At 42.6% G+C, this 18,458-nt stretch overlaps 1 protein-coding gene and 8 non-coding genes across 9 annotated transcripts in view; 8 read left to right on the top strand and 1 right to left on the bottom strand.

The window, feature by feature from the left end:
• The window catches only part of LOC144483028 (dehydrogenase/reductase SDR family member 1-like), a 340,453-nt gene that overhangs the window by 236,802 nt on the left and 85,193 nt on the right, over positions 1 to 18,458 (bottom strand). The window lies entirely within an intron of this gene.
• trnav-aac (transfer RNA valine (anticodon AAC)) lies at positions 239 to 311 on the top strand. The gene has a single exon. It is a non-coding gene; the product is annotated as a tRNA-Val (tRNA).
• trnav-aac (transfer RNA valine (anticodon AAC)) lies at positions 1,705 to 1,777 on the top strand. Its single transcript has one exon. It is a non-coding gene; the product is annotated as a tRNA-Val (tRNA).
• trnav-aac (transfer RNA valine (anticodon AAC)) lies at positions 3,166 to 3,239 on the top strand. Its single transcript has one exon. It is a non-coding gene; the product is annotated as a tRNA-Val (tRNA).
• On the top strand, positions 4,389 to 4,461 carry trnav-aac (transfer RNA valine (anticodon AAC)). Its single transcript has one exon. It is a non-coding gene; the product is annotated as a tRNA-Val (tRNA).
• On the top strand, positions 5,851 to 5,923 carry trnav-aac (transfer RNA valine (anticodon AAC)). The gene has a single exon. It is a non-coding gene; the product is annotated as a tRNA-Val (tRNA).
• trnav-aac (transfer RNA valine (anticodon AAC)) lies at positions 7,072 to 7,144 on the top strand. Its single transcript has one exon. It is a non-coding gene; the product is annotated as a tRNA-Val (tRNA).
• trnav-aac (transfer RNA valine (anticodon AAC)) lies at positions 8,534 to 8,606 on the top strand. The gene has a single exon. It is a non-coding gene; the product is annotated as a tRNA-Val (tRNA).
• trnav-aac (transfer RNA valine (anticodon AAC)) lies at positions 9,996 to 10,068 on the top strand. Its single transcript has one exon. It is a non-coding gene; the product is annotated as a tRNA-Val (tRNA).

Here is an 18,458-nt window from a genome sequence, read left to right as displayed (position 1 = left end):
AGAAAAATGAAAATGATGCATTAACGAATGGGCAGAAATCATTGCTCCCTTAGATATTTGCCAGAAGAACGGTTTTGAATTTTGATGTTCGGGATAAGTCGCACAATCAGATTGAAAGTGACGGTTATCTTCCTGAATTCAGTGACAATGGGCTCTCAGTCTCACCATCGGAACCTGCAGCAACACAGCGTAGTTGAACATTGCAGACAGGCAGATTTGCTCCACTGCTATTTAAGCTGTTTCTGTAGTGTAGTGGTTATCACGTTCGCCTAACACGCGAAAGGTCCCTGGTTCGAAACCAGGCAGAAACATTCATTAAGCTTCCTCATGTCGTGGAAGGGAAAATTGCTTGTTTTCAGTTCGTTGCTCTTCATTATCCGAGCCTCGATGTGAAAGGCATGTTATCATTAAGCTGTTTCTGTGGTGTCGTGGTTATCACATTCGCCTAACACGTGGAAAGTCACCGGTTCGAAACCAGGCAGAAACATAGGGTAGCGCAGTGGCACAGCAGTTAAGACTGCTGCCTCAAGGCGCCAGGGTCCCAGGTTCGATTCCCTGTTTGGATCACTGTCTGAGAGGAGTCTGCATCTTCTCCCCGTGTCTGCATGGGTTTCCTCCGGGTGCGCCGGTCTCCTCCCACAGTCTGAAAGACATGCTGGCATCACCCTCAAATGCTTTGTGTGAAATAAGAAACGTTTTTTTTGACGCACTGACAGGAAATTTCGATTTTGACACCGAGCACTTATTCGCAACTCGTTCAGTCTACAACAGAATTTAATGGGTTTATAGGTGCAGACTAATATGGTTAATCAGCATCTGAAATATCTGACAGTAGTGTGTGCTCAAAAAGACAGATACAAGTCATACTGCAAGTGAACTAGAGGAAATGACGCACATTTCACACAAGATCTATTTTTAAATCGTTTTTCATCACTGCGAAACAGGAAAAGCCACTCCAAGACAGATGAGGGAATCGAGGCTCAGTGCGGATCTACTGGACTTTCCGGGAAAGGTCAGGAAGTTATGCGCCTAAATGTTTCAGGCCCATAATTAAAAAGGCTCAAGTGTCACGAACAGATAATTCTTGATTTTTCTCCATTTAAATGCAGTTGACTCTGTTTAAAAGCTGACGACAGTCAATCTCAAATTTGCGATCTGTATTTCCCGGTGATTCGATTAGTTCTGTTGGGCAGTTTTGTTTGCAATTCAGTGATGTTCAATTTCAGAGATATTCAATTCATAATGAAGACATATATGTTAAATAACGCATTGATATTAAATATTGAAACAAATACTGTGTACAATTGTACAATAAGCTTTGATAAAGTGTCATCTGGACTCGAAACGTCCGCCCTTTTCACTCCTTACAGGTGCTGCCAGACATTGGGAGATTTTGCAGCATTTTCTCTTTTCTCATCCGCAGTAATTTGCTTTTATTACTCAGTACAATTGATTGAGATGATTCGAAGAAAGATGAAGATGATGCATTAACGAATGAGCAGAAATCATTGCTCCCTTAGATATTTGCCAGAAGAACGGTTTTGAATTTTGATGTTCGGGATCAGTCGGACAATCAGATTGAAAGTGACGGTTATCTTCCTGAATTCAGTCACATGGGCTCTCAGTCTCACCATCGGAACCTGCAGCAACACAGCGTAGTTGAACATTGCAGACAGGCAGATTTGCTCCACTGCTCTTCCAGCTGTTTCTGTAGTGTAGTGGTTATCACGTTCGCCTAACACGCGAAAAGTCCCTGGTTCGAAACCAGGCAGAAACATTCATTAAGCTTCCTCATGTCGTGGAAGGGAAAATTGCTTATTTTCAGTTCGTTGCTCATCATTATCCGAGCCTCGATGTGAAAGGCATGTTATCATTCAGCTGTTTCTGTGGTGTCGTGGTTATCACATTCGCCTAACACGTGGAAAATCATCGGTTCGAAACCAGGCAGAAACATAGGGTAGCACAGTGGCACAGCAGTTAAGACTGCTGCCTCAAGGCGCCAGGGTCCCAGGTTCGATTCCCTGTTTGGATCACTGTCTGCGCGGAGTCTGCATCTTCTCCCCGTGTCTGCATGGGTTTCCTCCGGGTGCGCCGGTCTCCTCCCACTGTCTGAAAGACATGCTGGCATCGCCCTTAAATGCTTTGTGTGAAATAAGAAACGCTTTTTTTGACGCACTGACAGGAAATTTCGATTTTGACACCAGCACTTATTCGCATCTCGTTCAGTCTACAGCAGAATTTAATGGGTTTATAGGTGCAGACTAATATGGTTAATCAGCATCTGAAATAACTGACAGTAGTGTGTGCTCAAAAAGACAGATACAAGTCATACTGCAAGTGAACTAGAGGAAATGACGCACATTTCACACAAGATCTATTTTTAAATCGTTTTTCATCACTGAGAAACAGGAAAAGCCACTCAGACAGATGAGAGAATCGAGGCTCAGTGCGGATCTACTGGACTTTCCGGGAAAGGTCCGGAAGTTATGCGCCTAAATGTTTCAGGCCCATAATTAAAAGGCTCAAGTGTCACGAACAGATAATTCTTGATTTTTCTCCATTTAAATGCAGTTGACTTTGTTTAAAAGCTGACGATAGTCAATCTCAAATTTGCGATCTGTATTTCCCGGTGATTCGATTCGTTCTGTTGGGCAGTTATGTTTGCAATTCAGTGATGTTCAATTTCAGAGATATTCAATTCATAATGAAGACATATATGTTAAATAACGCATTGATATTAAATAGTGAAACAAATACTGAGTACAATTGTACAATAAGCTTTGATAAAGTGTCATCTGGACTCGAAACATCCGCCCTTTTCACTCCTTACAGGTGCTGCCAGACATTGGGAGATTTTGCAGCATTTTCTCTTTTCTCATCCGCAGTAATTTGCTTTTATTACTGAGTACAATTGATTGAGATGATTCGAAGAAAGATGAAGATGATGCATTAACGAATGAGCAGAAATCATTGCTCCCTTAGATATTTGCCAGAAGAACGGTTTTGAATTTGATGTTCGGGATAAGTCGTACAATCAGATTGAAAGTAACGGTTATCTTCCTGAATTCAGTCACATGGGCTCTCAGTCTCACCATCGGAACCTGCAGCATCACAGCGTAGTTGAACATTGCAGACAGGCAGATTTGCTCCAGTGCAATGACAGCTGTTTCTGTAGTGTAGTGGTTATCACATTCGCCTAACCCGCGAAAGGTCCCTGGTTCGAAACCAGGCAGTAAACGCTCATTGAGCTTCCTCATGTCGCGTAAGGGAAAATTGATTGTTTTTTGTTTGTCCCGAATCATTATACGAGCCTCGATGTTAACGGCATGTTATCATTGCTCTGACGTCACCCTCAATTGCTTTCTGTGAAATAAGAAACGCTTTTTTTTGACGCACTGACAAGAAAGTTCGATTTTGACACCGAACACTTATTCGCATCTCGTTCAGTCTACAGCAGAATTTAATGGGTTTACAGGTGCAGACTAATATGGTTAATCGCCATCTGAAATATCTGACAGTTGTGTGTGCTCAAAAAGACAGATACAAGTCGTACTGTAAGTGAACTCGAGGAAATGGCGCACATTTCACAGAAGAATCTTTTAAAAATCGTTTTCATCACTGAGAAATAGGAAAAGCCACTCAGACAGATGAGGGAATCGAGACTCAGTGCGGATCTACTGGACTTTCCTGTAATCGGCCGGAATTTATGCGCCTGAATGTTTCACGCCCGTAATAAAAAAGGCTCAACTGTCACGAACAGATCATTCTTGATTCTCCTCCATTTAAATGCAGTTGACTTTGTTTAAAAGCTGACCAGAGTCAATCTCAAATTTGCGATCTGTATTTCCCGGTGATTCGCTTCGTCCTGTTGGTAAGTTATGTTTGCAATTCAGTGATGTTCAGTTTCAGAGATATTCAATTCATAATGAAGACATATGTGTTAAATAAGGCATGGATATTAAATATTGAAAGAAATACTGTGTACAATTGTACAATGAGCTTTGATAAAGTGCCATCTGGATTCGAAACATCCGCCCTTTTCACTCCTTACAGGTGCTGCCAGACATTGGGAGATTTTGCAGCATTTTCTCTTTTGTCATCCGTAGTAATTTGCTTTTATTACTGAGTACAATTGATTGAGATGATTCGAAGAAAAATGAAAATGATGCATTAACGAATGGGCAGAAATCATTGCTCCCTTAGATATTTGCCAGAAGAACGGTTTTGAATTTTGATGTTCGGGATAAGTCGCACAATCAGATTGAAAGTGACGGTTATCTTCCTGAATTCAGTGACAATCGGCTCTCAGTCTCACCATCGGAACCTGCAGCAACACAGCGTAGTTGAACATTGCAGACAGGCAGATTTGCTCCACTGCTATTCCAGCTGTTTCTGTAGTGTAGTGGTTATCACGTTCGCCTAACACGCGAAAAGTCCCTGGTTCGAAACCAGGCAGAAACATTCACTAAGCTTCCTCATGTCGTGGAAGGGAAAATTGCTTATTTTCAGTTCGTTGCTCATCATTATCCGAGCCTCGATGTGAAAGGCATGTTATCATTCAGCTGTTTCTGTGGTGTCGTGGTTATCACATTCGCCCAACACGTGGAAAGTCACCGGTTCGAAACCAGGCAGAAACATAGGGTAGCACAGTGGCACAGCAGTTAAGACTGCTGCCTCAAGGCGCCAGGGTTCCAGGTTCGATTCCCAGTTTGGATCACTGTCTGCGTGGAGTCTGCATCTTCTCCCCGTGTCTGCATGGGTTTCCTCCGGGTCCGCCAGTCTCCTCCCACAGTCTGAAAGACATGCTGGCATCACCCTCAAATGCTTTGTGTGAAATAAGAAACGCTTTTTTTGACGCACTGACAGGAAATTTCGATTTTGACACCAGCACTTATTCGCATCTCGTTCAGTCTACAGCAGAATTTAATGGGTTTATAGGTGCAGACTAATATGGTTAATCAGCATCTGAAATATCTGACAGTAGTGTGTGCTCAAAAGGACAGATACAAGTCATACTGCAAGTGAACTAGAGGAAATGACGCACATTTCACACAAGATCTATTTTTAAATCGTTTTTCATCACTGAGAAACAGGAAAAGCCACTCAGACAGATGAGAGAATCGAGGCTCAGTGCGTATCTACTGGACTTTCCGGTAAAGGTCCGGATGTTATGCGCCGAAATGTTTCAGGCCCATAATTAAAAGGCTCAAGTGTCACGAACAGATAATTCTTGATTTTTCTCCATTTAAATGCAGTTGACTTTGTTTAAAAGCTGACGATAGTCAATCTCAAATTTGCGATCTGTATTTCCCGGTGATTCGATTCGTTCTGTTGGGCAGTTTTGTTTGCAATTCAGTGATGTTCAATTTCAGAGATATTCAATTCATAATGAAGACATATGTGTTAAATAAGGCATTGATATTAAATATTGAAAGAAATACTGTGTACAATTGTACAATGAGCTTTGATAAAGTGCCATCTGGATTCGAAACATCCGCCCTTTTCACTCCTTACAGGTGCTGCCAGACATTGGGAGATTTTGCAGCATTTTCTCTTTTGTCATCCGCAGTAATTTGCTTTTATTACTGAGTACAATTGATTGTGATGATTCGAAGAAAAATGAAAATGATGCATTAACGAATGGGCAGAAATCATTGCTCCCTTAGATATTTGCCAGAAGAACGGTTTTGAGTTTTGATGTTCGGGATAAGTCGTACAATCAGATTGAAAGTGACGGTTATCTTCCTGAATTCAGTGACATAGGCTCTCAGTCTCACCATCGGAACCTGCAGCATCACAGCGTAGTTGAACATTGCAGACAGGCAGATTTGCTCCAGTGCAATGATCGCTGTTTCTGTAGTGTAGTGGTTATCACATTCGCCTAACACGCGAAAGGTCCCTGGTTCGAAACCAGGCAGAAACACTCATTGAGCTTCCTCATGTCGCGTATGGGAAAATTGATTGATTTTTGTTTGTTCCTAATAATTATACGAGCCTCGATGTTCACGGCATGTTATCATTGCTCTGACATCACCCTCAAATGCTTTCTGTGAAATAAGAAACGCTTTTTTTTGACGCACTGACAGGAAAATTCGATTTTGACACCGAACACTTATTCGCATCTCGTTCAGTCAACAACAGAATTTAATGGGTTTATAGGTGCAGACTAATATGGTTAATCGCCATCTGAAATATCTGACAGTAGTGTGCGCTCAAAAAGACAGATACAAGTCATACTGTAAGTGAACTCGAGGAAATGGCGCACATTTCACAGAAGAATCTTTTTAAAATCGTTTTCATCACTGAGAAATAGGAAAAGCCACTCAGACAGATGAGGGAATCGAGACTCAGTGCGGATCTACTGGACTTTCCTGTAATCGGCCGGAATTTATGCGCCTGAATGTTTCACGCCCGTAATAAAAAAGGCTCAACTGTCACGAACAGATCATTCTTGATTCTCCTCCATTTAAATGCAGTTGACTTTGTTTAAAAGCTGACGATAGTCAATCTCAAATTTGCGATCTGTATTTCCCGGTGATTCGATTCGTTCTGTTGGGCAGTTTTGTTTGCAATTCAGTGATGTTCAATTTCAGAGATATTCAATTCATAATGAAGACATATATGTTAAATAACGCATTGATATTAAATATTGAAAGAAATACTGAGTACAATTGTACAATAAGCTTTGATAAAGTGTCATCTGGACTCGAAACATCCGCCCTTTTCACTCCTTACAGGTGCTGCCAGACATTGGGAGATTTTGCAGCATTTTCTCTTTTCTCATCCGCAGTAATTTGCTTTTATTACTGAGTACAAATGATTGAGATGATTCGAAGAAAGATGAAGATGATGCATTAACGAATGAGCAGAAATCATTGCTCCCTTAGATATTTGCCAGAAGAAGGATTTTGAATTTTGATGTTCGGGATAAGTCGTACAATCAGATTGAAAGTGACGGTTATCTTCCTGAATTCAGTCACATGGGCTCTCAGTCTCACCATCGGAACCTGCAGCAACACAGCGTAGTTGAACATTGCAGACAGGCAGATTTGCTCCACTGCTCTTCCAGCTGTTTCTGTAGTGTAGTGGTTATCACGTTCGCCTAACACGCGAATAGTCCCTGGTTCGAAACCAGGCAGAAACATGCATTAAGCTTCCTCATGTCGTGGAAGGGAAAATTGCTTGTTTTCAGTTCGTTGCTCATCATTATCCGAGCCTCGATGTGAAAGGCATGTTATCATTAAGCTGTTTCTGTGGTGTCGTGGTTATCACATTCGCCTAACACGTGGAAAGTCACCGGTTCGAAACCAGGCAGAAACATAGGGTAGCACAGTGGCACAGCAGTTAAGACTGCTGCTTCAAGGCGCCAGGGTCCCAGGTTCGATTCCCAGTTTGGATCACTGTCTGCGCGGAGTCTGCATCTTCTCCCCGTGTCTGCATGGGTTTCCTCCGGGTGCGCCGATCTCCTCCTACTGTCTGAAAGACATGCTGGCATCACCCTCAAATGCTTTCTGTGAAATAAGAAACGTTTTTTTTGACGCACTGACAGGAAATTTCGATTTTGACACCAGCACTTATTCGCATCTCGTTCAGTCTACAGCAGAATTTAATGGGTTTATAGGTGCAGACTAATATGGTTAATCAGCATCTGAAATATCTGACAGTAGTGTGTGCTCAAAAAGACAGATACAAGTCATACTGCAAGTGAACTAGAGGAAATGACGCACATTTCACACGAGATCTATTTTTAAATCGTTTTTCATCACTGAGAAACAGGAAAAGCCACTCAGACAGATGAGGGAATCGAGGCTCAGTGCGGATCTACTGGACTTTCCGGTAAAGGTCCGGAAGTTATGCGCCTAAATGTTTCAGGCCCATAATTAAAAGGCTCAAGCGTCACGAACAGATCATTCTTGATTTTTCTCCATTTAAATGCAGTTGACTTTGTTTAAAAGCTGACGATAGTCAATCTCAAATTTGCGATCTGTATTTCCCGGTGATTCGATTCGTTCTGTTGGGCAGTTTTGTTTGCAATTCAGTGATGTTCAATTTCAGAGATATTCAATTCATAATGAAGACATATATGTTAAATAACGCATTGATATTAAATATTGAAAGAAATACTGAGTACAATTGTACAATGAGCTTTGATCAAGTGTCATCTGGACTCGAAACATCCGCCCTTTTCACTCCTTACAGGTGCTGCCAGACATTGGGAGATTTTGCAGCATTTTCTCTTTTCTCATCCGCAGTAATTTGCTTTTATTACTGAGTACAAATGATTGAGATGATTCGAAGAAAGATGAAGATGATGCATTAACGAATGAGCAGAAATCATTGCTCCCTTAGATATTTGCCAGAAGAAGGATTTTGAATTTTGATGTTCGGGATAAGTCGTACAATCAGATTGAAAGTGACGGTTATCTTCCTGAATTCAGTCACATGGGCTCTCAGTCTCACCATCGGAACCTGCAGCATCACAGCGTAGTTGAACATTGCAGACAGGCAGATTTGCTCCGCTGCTATTCCAGCTGTTTCTGTAGTGTAGTGGTTATCACGTTCGCCTAACACGCGAAAGGTCCCTGGTTCGAAACCAGGCAGAAACATTCATTAAGCTTCCTCATGTCGTGGAAGGGAAAATTGCTTGTTTTCAGTTCATGCCTCTTCATTATCCGAGCCTCGATGTGAAAGGCATGTTATCATTAAGCTGTTTCTGTGGTGTCGTGGTTATCACATTCGCCTAACACGTGGAAAGTCACCGGTTCGAAACCAGGCAGAAACATAGGGTAGCACAGTGGCACATCAGTTAAGACTGCTGCCTCACGGCGCCAGGGTCCCAGGTTCGATTCCCAGTTTGGATCACTGTCTGCGCGGAGTCTGCATCTTCTCCCCGTGTCTGCATGGGTTTCCTCCGGGTGCGCCGGTCTCCTCCCACAGTCTGAAAGACATGCTGGCATCACCCTCAAATGCTTTGTGTGAAATAAGAAACGTTTTTTTTGACGCACTGACAGGAAATTTCGATTTTGACACCAGCACTTATTCGCATCTCGTTCAGTCTACAGCAGAATTTAATGGGTTTATAGGTGCAGACTAATATGGTTAATCAGCATCTGAAATATCTGACAGTAGTGTGTGCTCAAAAAGACAGATACAAGTCATACTGCAAGTGAACTAGAGGAAATGACGCACATTTCACACGAGATCTATTTTTAAATCGTTTTTCATCACTGAGAAACAGGAAAAGCCACTCAGACAGATGAGGGAATCGAGGCTCAGTGCGGATCTACTGGACTTTCCGGTAAAGGTCCGGAAGTTATGCGCCTAAATGTTTCAGGCCCATAATTAAAAGGCTCAAGCGTCACGAACAGATCATTCTTGATTTTTCTCCATTTAAATGCAGTTGACTTTGTTTAAAAGCTGACGATAGTCAATCTCAAATTTGCGATCTGTATTTCCCGGTGATTCGATTCGTTCTGTTGGGCAGTTTTGTTTGCAATTCAGTGATGTTCAATTTCAGAGATATTCAATTCATAATGAAGACATATATGTTAAATAACGCATTGATATTAAATATTGAAAGAAATACTGAGTACAATTGTACAATGAGCTTTGATCAAGTGTCATCTGGACTCGAAACATCCGCCCTTTTCACTCCTTACAGGTGCTGCCAGACATTGGGAGATTTTGCAGCATTTTCTCTTTTCTCATCCGCAGTAATTTGCTTTTATTACTGAGTACAAATGATTGAGATGATTCGAAGAAAGATGAAGATGATGCATTAACGAATGAGCAGAAATCATTGCTCCCTTAGATATTTGCCAGAAGAAGGATTTTGAATTTTGATGTTCGGGATAAGTCGTACAATCAGATTGAAAGTGACGGTTATCTTCCTGAATTCAGTCACATGGGCTCTCAGTCTCACCATCGGAACCTGCAGCATCACAGCGTAGTTGAACATTGCAGACAGGCAGATTTGCTCCGCTGCTATTCCAGCTGTTTCTGTAGTGTAGTGGTTATCACGTTCGCCCAACACGCGAAAGGTCCCTGGTTCGAAACCAGGCAGAAACATTCATTAAGCTTCCTCATGTCGTGGAAGGGAAAATTGCTTGTTTTCAGTTCATGCCTCTTCATTATCCGAGCCTCGATGTGAAAGGCATGTTATCATTAAGCTGTTTCTGTGGTGTCGTGGTTATCACATTCGCCTAACACGTGGAAAGTCACCGGTTCGAAACCAGGCAGAAACATCGGGTAGCACAGTGGCACATCAGTTAAGACTGCTGCCTCACGGCGCCAGGGTCCCAGGTTCGATTCCCAGTTTGGATCACTGTCTGCGCGGAGTCTGCATCTTCTCCCCGTGTCTGCATGGGTTTCCTCCGGGTGCGCCGGTCTCCTCCCACAGTCTGAAAGACATGCTGGCATCACCCTCAAATGCTTTGTGTGAAATAAGAAACGTTTTTTTTGACGCACTGACAGGAAATTTCGATTTTGACACCAGCACTTATTCGCATCTCGTTCAGTCTACAGCAGAATTTAATGGGTTTATAGGTGCAGACTAATATGGTTAATCAGCATCTGAAATATCTGACAGTAGTGTGTGCTCAAAAAGACAGATACAAGTCATACTGCAAGTGAACTAGAGGAAATGACGCACATTTCACACGAGATCTATTTTTAAATCGTTTTTCATCACTGAGAAACAGGAAAAGCCACTCAGACAGATGAGGGAATCGAGGCTCAGTGCGGATCTACTGGACTTTCCGGTAAAGGTCCGGAAGTTATGCGCCTAAATGTTTCAGGCCCATAATTAAAAGGCTCAAGCGTCACGAACAGATCATTCTTGATTTTTCTCCATTTAAATGCAGTTGACTTTGTTTAAAAGCTGACGATAGTCAATCTCAAATTTGCGATCTGTATTTCCCGGTGATTCGATTCGTTCTGTTGGGCAGTTTTGTTTGCAATTCAGTGATGTTCAATTTCAGAGATATTCAATTCATAATGAAGACATATATGTTAAATAACGCATTGATATTAAATATTGAAAGAAATACTGAGTACAATTGTACAATGAGCTTTGATCAAGTGTCATCTGGACTCGAAACATCCGCCCTTTTCACTCCTTACAGGTGCTGCCAGACATTGGGAGATTTTGCAGCATTTTCTCTTTTCTCATCCGCAGTAATTTGCTTTTATTACTGAGTACAAATGATTGAGATGATTCGAAGAAAGATGAAGATGATGCATTAACGAATGAGCAGAAATCATTGCTCCCTTAGATATTTGCCAGAAGAAGGATTTTGAATTTTGATGTTCGGGATAAGTCGTACAATCAGATTGAAAGTGACGGTTATCTTCCTGAATTCAGTCACATGGGCTCTCAGTCTCACCATCGGAACCTGCAGCATCACAGCGTAGTTGAACATTGCAGACAGGCAGATTTGCTCCAGTGCAATGACAGCTGTTTCTGTAGTGTAGTGGTTATCACATTCGCCTAACACGCGTAGGCGAATGTGATAACCTGGTTCGAAACCAGGCAGAAACGCTCATTGAGCTTCCTCATGTCGCGTAAGGGAAAATTGATTGTTTTTTGTTTGTTCCGAATCATTATACGAGCCTCGATGTTAACGGCATGTTATCATTGCTCTGACGTCACCCTCAATTGCTTTCTGTGAAATAAGAAACGCTTTTTTTTGACGCACTGACAGGAAAGTTCGATTTTGACACCGAACATTTCTTCGCATCTCGTTCAGTCTACAGCAGAATTTAATGGGTTTACAGGTGCAGACTAATATGGTTAATCGCCATCTGAAATATCTGACAGTAGTGTGTGCTCAAAAAGACAGATACAAGTCATACTGTAAGTGAACTCGAGGAAATGGCGCACATTTCACAGAAGAATCTTTTTAAAATCGTTTTCATCACTGAGAAATAGGAAAAGCCACTCAGACAGATGAGGGAATCGAGACTCAGTGCGGATCTACTGGACTTTCCTGTAATCGGCCGGAATTTATGCGCCTGAATGTTTCACGCCCGTAATAAAAAAGGCTCAACTGTCACGAACAGATCATTCTTGATTCTCCTCCATTTAAATGCAGTTGACTTTGTTGAAAAGCTGACCACAGTCAATCTCAAATTTGCGATCTGTATTTCCCGGTGATTCGCTTCGTCCTGTTGGTCAGTTATGTTTGCAATTCAGTGATGTTCAGTTTCAGAGATATTCAATTCATAATGAAGACATATGTGTTAAATAACGCATTGATATTAAATATTGAAACAAATACTGTGTACAATTGTACAATAAGCTTTGATAAAGTGTCATCTGGACTCGAAACGTCCGCCCTTTTCACTCCTTACAGGTGCTGCCAGACATTGGGAGATTTTGCAGCATTTTCTCTTTTCTCATCCGCAGTAATTTGCTTTTATTACTGAGTACAATTGATTGAGATGATTCAAAGAAAGATGAAGATGATGCATTAACGAATGGGCAGAAATCATTGCTCCCTTAGATATTTGCCAGAAGAAGGATTTTGAATTTTGATGTTCGGGATAAGTCGTACAATCAGATTGAAAGTAACGGTTATCTTCCTGAATTCAGTCACATGGGCTCTCAGTCTCACCATCGGAACCTGCAGCAACACAGCGTAGTTGAACATTGCAGACCGGCAGACTTGGTCCCCATGGCTGTTCCGTGTGTCTGGATGAAGAACTGGTTGTTGAAGGTGAAGACATTGTGGTCCAGGATGAAGCGGATGAGTTGTAAAATTGCCTCATAAGAACAGCATATGGCGCTCGACTCATCGATCAACAGTTCCAACCCGGCACAGCAAAAAACTGCACCGACCTCCTCAGAAGACAAACACAGGACATGGTGGACAGAGTACCCTTCGTCGTCCAGTACTTCCCCGGAGCGAAGAAGCTACGGCATCTCCTCCAGAGCCTTCAACATGTCATTGATGAAGACGAACATCTCGGCAAGGCCATCCGCACACCCCCACTTCTTGCCTTCAAACAACCGCGCAACCTCAAACAGACCATTGTCCACAGCAAACTACCCAGCCTTCAGGAGAACAGTGACCACGACACCACACACCCTGCCACAGCAACCTCTGCAAGATGTGCCGGATCATCGACACGGATGCCATCATCTCACGTGAGAACACCATCCACCAGGTACACGGTACCTACTCTAGCAACTCGGCCAATGTTGTCTGCCTGATACGCTGCAGGAAAGGATGTCCCGAGGCATGGTACATTGGGGAAACCATGCAGACGCTCCGACAACGGGTGAATGAACACCGCTCGACAATCAACAGGCAAGACTGTTCTCTTCCTGTTGGGGAGCACTTCAGCAGTAACGGGCATTCAGCCTCTGATCTTCAGGTAAGCGTTCTCCAAGGTGGCCTTCACGACACACAACAGCGCAGAGTCACTGAGCAGAAACTGATAGCCAAGTTCCGCACACATGAGGACGGCCTAAACCGGGATGTTGGATTTATGTCACATTATCAGTAACCCCCACAGCTTACCTCCTGGACTTGCGGGCTGTCCTGTCTGGAGACAATACACATCTCTTTAACCTGTGTTTAATGCTTCCTCCACCCACATTGTCTGTATCTTTAAGATCTGGTTGGCTGTAGGGATTCGCATTCTAATCAGTATTCTGTAACTTGATTTTGTATCTCTGTGCCCTGTTTGAGAGCACATTTCCACTCCATCTGACGAAGGAGCAGCACTCCGAAAGCTAATGGTATTTGCTACCAAATAAACCTGCTGGACTTTAACCTGGTGTTGTTAAAACTCTTACTGTAATCAGGACAATAACCAGAGACAGACAGCAGCCCCATAGTTCCAGTCTGAACACCAGGAACAGAGATAGTGACCAATGTCTGCATAACACCTGGAAATGGAGAAGTTGAAACAGTCAGTGGACTGTTATGAGGTCTCTCCGCCCATTTTTACATTTTCAAACATTCGCTTCCTCGAGAAGGGAATCGTGATTTTTCATAAGTGATCAGAGAGCGCTCTCCCGTGGACAGCAATGCCGCACATTGGAAACAGATACACACACGGCCACCTGCAAAGACTGACACATATCCAGGTAATGGAATCATAGAATCATAGAATTTGTACAGTACAGAAAAATGCCATTCGGCCCACTGATATGTACCGATCGCAAGCCTCCCAGGCCCTATTCCCGTAACCTCATACATTTACTCTGCCAATCCCCCTGACACTAGGGTCAATTTAGCATGGCCAATCAAACTAACCTGCACATCTTTGGACCGTGGGAGGAAACCGGAGCACCCAAGGAAACCCACGCAGACACAGGGAAAGCAGATACACACACGGCCACGTGCAAAGACCAACACGTGTAAGGATATATAACCACATAGATATATGCCCAGACACTGACATCAATTCTAACGTCCCTCGTTATAAATCCAGAATTATTCTGTAGATTTCTGACACATTAGTTTGAGTTGCTAACTATGAAAATACATGAATAACTCCAACTCCGTGTTCACTAGAAGCCTCGTATACCGCACAGAATCAACAAAAGCATAGACACAGGGACAAGTAAACACAGTGATCGATTCTCAAACTGATCGACTCAAACATAGACACACAGACAATCACTGAGGAAGATAAACAAACAGATTAACACAGCCACTGACACACTCAAGAGAAGTGCACTCATTGACAATGTCAAAAACCCACTAGCTCCAGAGTAACTTTCTGAACTGGAATTCCCTGGGGTCATGTCAGTGCGGCAATATCATGTTAGATATTCATTGCGATGGAACTGTCCATTTTAACAACAGGAACTGCCAGAAATCTATTTCTCATCAATGGTGATCATTAATTGATGACTCAACAGTGGACACATTTGGAGAATAAGCAATAATGGGTGTATTTATTTTTACAGCCAAACACATTCTGGATGTGTCCATATCATGTTTAAAGTTTATTTACTAATGTCACAAGTAGGATTACGTTAATACGGCAATGAAGTTACTGTGAAAATCCCCTAGTCGCCATACTCCGCCGCCTGTTCAGGTACACTAAGGGAGAAATGTAGCATGGCAATGCACCTAACCAGCACGTCTTTCAGACTGTGGGAGGAAACTGGAGCAAATCCACACAGACACAGGAAGAACGTGCAAACTCCACTCAGACCCAAGCCAGGAATCGAACCCGAGTCCCTGGCACTGTGAGGCAGCAGTGTGCCATTGTGCCACCATAGAATCATAGAAACCCTACAGTACAGAAAGAGGCCATTCGACCCATCGAGTCTGTACCGACCACAATCCCACCCAGGCCCTACCCCCATATCCAACCCACTAATCCCTCTAACCTACGCATCTCAGGACACTAAGAGGCAACTTTAGCATGGCCAATCAACCTAACCCGCACATCTTTGGACTGTGCCACCCCGTGTGCAGTCGGTGTAGGTAAGACAGATTCCCCACCCATTCTCGAGGTTGCCAGATCGGATGTTCGGGACACAGGAGGACAACACAAGGAGACTGCTTCAGGTATAGGTGATTCATTCTCCTCTGTTATATTCCATACTCTGTGGAAAGTTGTGGAGTTAATATTATATATAAATAAGAAATAATGAGGAGATGCTTTATCCGATTAAACCCGTTTTGTAAATTCGATTTGAAATCAAGTGCATAAATGAATATATGCTTACATTGAAAACTATATTGGGAAGCTATATCCAATACTTCATGCCATTGGGTCAGTGAAACGTTGTTACCTAACGCAAACTGTACATGGATTCCACAGAAACTCCTTCTTCAAATGGGGATTGGACAATGACTTGAAAGGGAGAAAAATCAGCTTCATGGAATGAGAGGAGGAAATTGAAATGAGAACAAAGAACAGTGCAGAACAGGAACAGGCCCTTCGGCCCACCAAGCCCGCACCGACACGTCAGTTTGGTAGCTCGTCATAAAATAATTGGCATAGGCATGGTGGGTCGAAGGGACTCTTATTGTTCTCTGCCATTGCCAACCATTTTCAATCATTACAACAATCTGAAGTCCCTCTCTGCTTCAAGAAGACGACCATCATCCCGGTACCTAAGAAAAATCAAGCAGCGTGTCTTAATAACTATCGGCCGGTGGCTCTGACATCCATCATGATGAAGTGCTTTGAAAGGTTTGTCATGGCACGAATCAATTCCAGCCTCCCGGACCACCTGGATCCACTACAGTTGCCTACCGCCGCAACAGGTCCACAGCAGACGGAATTTCCCTGGCCTTGCACTCAACCCTGGATCACCGAGACAACAAGGACAGACTCCTATTTATTGACTACAGCTCAGACTTCAACAAGTAAAGAATTAGGGAAAACCACTCAGACAGTTGAGGAAATCGAGATTCTGTGCGGATCTACTGGACTTTCCTACAGCTGAACAGGATTTAGATGCCTGAGTGCTTCACACACAGAATAAAGAGGGATCAAGTATAACAACAGATCATTCTTAAATCTATTCCCTTTAAAGATATTTGATTTTGTTCAAAAGCTGATTGTGGTCAATCTCAATGAAGCACCGTGACATGTGTATTACCCAGTGACTCGATTCCTTTTGTTGGTCAGTCATGTTTGCAATTCAATGTTGCCTATTTCGGAGATATTTCATTCAGAATGAGGAGATATGTAATTAATAAAAATATATTAATATTAAACATTGAACAGCGAGCAAATATTGGATAGAACTGGTTGAAATTATTCGAAGGAAGATGAGAATGATGCATTAATGATTGAGCAGAAACCATTGCTCCCTTAGATATTTACCGGACGACCGCTTATAAAGGTTGAAGTTCAAGATGAGTTGAGAAATCAGGTTGAAAGAAACGGTTTTTTTTTTGTATTAAGTGACATGGGCTCTCAGTATAACCATTGGAGCCTGCAGCAACACAGTCGAGTTGAACATTGTGATCATGCCAATTGGTGGCACTATGCTGTCAATTGTTTCTGTAGTGCAGTGGTTATCACGTTTCCCTCACACGCGGAAGGTCCCCGGTTCAAAACCTGGCAGAAGCTTTTATTGAAATTATTCATTTAGTATGAGGGAAGTTTTGCATGGTTTCAGTTGTTGCTGAACATGATCTGAATCTCGATGTTGCAGCCATGTTATCTTTGGTCTGACCTCGGCCTCAAATGCTCTCAGCAAAATCAGAAATGCTGTATTTTAAGACGCAATGAGGAAATAAATGTTTGTACTTTGACACCGTGCGCATATTAGCAACTTGTTCAGTCCATAACAGAATTTAATGGATTTATAAATGCAGACTCACATAGTTAATCACCATCTGAAACATGTGTAATAGTCGTGTGTGCTCATAAACACAGACAGAAGTGAAAGTGTAACTGAACTTGAGGAAATGGCGCACATTTCCCGGAAGCATATTTTTAAAATTGTTCTTCATAATAAAGAAATGGGAAAAAAATCACTCAGGCAGATGAGTAAATCGAAACTCAGTGTAGATCTGCTGGACTTTTCTATAGATGAATGGGATTTAGGCGCCAGAATGTTTCACACGCAGAATAAAGAGGGATTAAGTATAACCAGCAGATCATTATTAAATCTTTTTCCTTGAAAGATATTTGATATTGTTTAAAAGCTGACTGTCTCAAATAAGCACCATGGGGTGTGTATCACCCAGTGACTCGATTTCTTTTATTGGTCAGTCATGTTTGCAATGCAATGTTGCATATTCCTGAGATATTCAACTCAGAATGAAGATGCATGTATTAAATACATGTATTCATATTTAATATTGAATAACGAAACAAATATTGAGTAACTAGCCAACGTTTCGAGTTTGGATGACCCTTCATCAGAGCTAAGGGCAAAGAAAATCAGACAAGATTTATATTATGAGGGTGGAAGCGGGGTGCTGTAATTGGACAAAGGGAATGAAAAGGAGATTGTAGAAGGCTGAGAGAGGTGTGAAAAGTGTTAATCAGAATGGTAGAGCAGAGGTACAGATGGTTTGCCCTGAATGGAGGGGGGCTGGTGGGGGGGAGGAGGGGGGGGGGGCGGTTGGTCGGGGGGGGGGGCGGGGGGGAGGGGGCGGGCGCGGGCGAGAAGAAGAGCAGGAATGAAGAAGTTGAAAAATGGAAGTGACAAAGAAGTATGATAAAATGGATGAATGAGATGAAAAGAAGAAACAAAATGAAATAAAATAAATGGAAATGGGGTGAAGGTGGAGGGGAGAGTCATGCTCTGAAGTTGTTGAACTCAATGTTCAGTCTGGAAGGCTGTAAAGTGTCCAATCGGAAGATGAGGTTCTGTTCCTCCAATTTGCATTGGGGTTCACTAGAACATTGGAAAAGGCCAAGGACGGACATGTGGGCAGGAGAGCAGGGTGGTGTGTTGAAGGGGCAAGTGACAGGAAGCTCTGGGTCCTGCTTGCGGACAGACTGAAGGTGTTCAACAAAGCGGT

The sequence above is a fragment of the Mustelus asterias genome, unplaced genomic scaffold (genome assembly GCF_964213995.1).
Source record: "Mustelus asterias unplaced genomic scaffold, sMusAst1.hap1.1 HAP1_SCAFFOLD_44, whole genome shotgun sequence".
NCBI lineage: Eukaryota > Metazoa > Chordata > Chondrichthyes > Carcharhiniformes > Triakidae > Mustelus > Mustelus asterias.
The sequence above is the reverse complement of the archived record's forward strand: the minus strand, read 5'-3'. Positions and strand labels throughout refer to the sequence as shown.